This window comes from Helianthus annuus, chromosome 12 (genome assembly GCF_002127325.2).
Source record: "Helianthus annuus cultivar XRQ/B chromosome 12, HanXRQr2.0-SUNRISE, whole genome shotgun sequence".
NCBI classification, from domain to species: Eukaryota; Viridiplantae; Streptophyta; class Magnoliopsida; order Asterales; family Asteraceae; genus Helianthus; species Helianthus annuus.
In genome coordinates, this window is record NC_035444.2 from 63,701,223 (window position 1) to 63,702,469 (window position 1,247).

Sequence of the window (1,247 nt, forward strand, 5' to 3'; positions counted from 1 at the left end):
TCCAAAACTCCAAGAAACACACAATCAATGACCCATAACGAAACCCAAATCGAAATTACTCATCTTTATCCCTTCAATGCCCCCTCCCCCCCTGACAAAAAAAAGAATGATCTTTAACACAACAATCAGTGAACTAACTTCAAAATTGGCAACAACATATACATAAATCTTGCAACTTTTATCATCAAAACTTTAAACGATTGTAAGCCAAATATTCAAGTTCAACAAGCAGTAACAAAAAATCAATACTTTCAAGACTAACCCAGATAAAAACACACAAGCATTTCAAATTTAGTTGATAAATATCCTTTTAGTGTTTAGTTATTTAAAATAATTTTAATATCATTTGATCACTATAAAATACATCAAGTCGACATTTTATAACCGTAGCTCTATTCTTGTATCATGTCATATGCCGCCATTATCAAAAAATGGATTAATCTTCTACTTCCTCCTAATGACTCCATCCTCTGTTTCCTGATACATGTGTCTTCGTATTCTACTTTGTTTGAATTTCCCCTACAATGAATTAATATAAACAAAAGTATAATGCTTGTACAAAAATAAAAATAAAAAATAAGAAACACACAAACAAACACAAATCAAAACAACAAGAAGGGATTAAAGAACTGACCAACAGTTGAGGGGATGTTCCCACTAATATAGTTGGGTTTCTTGAGTCTGTTTTGAAGATGTGCTGCACACCACACAGTGCCCAACGGACCCTTTCTTGCAAGCAGATTGTGAGAGTAGAACATCTTCAAGATTGGATTTTTTGTTGAATGACACAAATGGGTTTTGTGAGATTTGGGGGTGGGAGTGAGTTAGGGTTGAAAATTGGGGGAAATTATGGGGAGCAGGAAGAAAATGGCGCCATTTAAGGGAAGAATGTAATCCATGATTTTAATAAAAATGAAAATTAATGATTAGGGAGTTTTGGAGGGTTGAAGCTATGGTGGTTTTGGAGGTTGAAGATGAAGAAAGTGGAGACAAAGAGATGAAAAGACGGTTTTACCCTCACATGCTATGCATGTGAGGCCATTTAACATTGATTAGTAACTAGGTTAGTGATAAAGGATGAAACCTGCAACAAAATTAATCTTAAAGGTTGGTTTTGGCAACTTTTAAAGATTAAGGCTGAAATCAGTAAGATTGGTGAAACTTAAAGGACGTTTTGTGCAATTTACTCTAAAAAAACATTTTAAAAACTTTTTATAAAACTGACAACTCTAATCTTTAACATTTGT

General features: G+C 33.4%; 1 long non-coding RNA gene across 1 annotated transcript; it reads right to left on the reverse strand.

Moving 5' to 3' along the window:
• Nucleotides 1-267: 267 nt before the first annotated feature.
• On the reverse strand, nucleotides 268-983 carry LOC110896769. The gene is made up of 2 exons (XR_002568150.2): nucleotides 635-983; nucleotides 268-519 (listed from the first exon to the last, which is right to left on the reverse strand). It is a non-coding gene; the product is annotated as an uncharacterized LOC110896769 (long non-coding RNA).
• Between the last annotated feature and the right edge of the window lie 264 nt (nucleotides 984-1,247).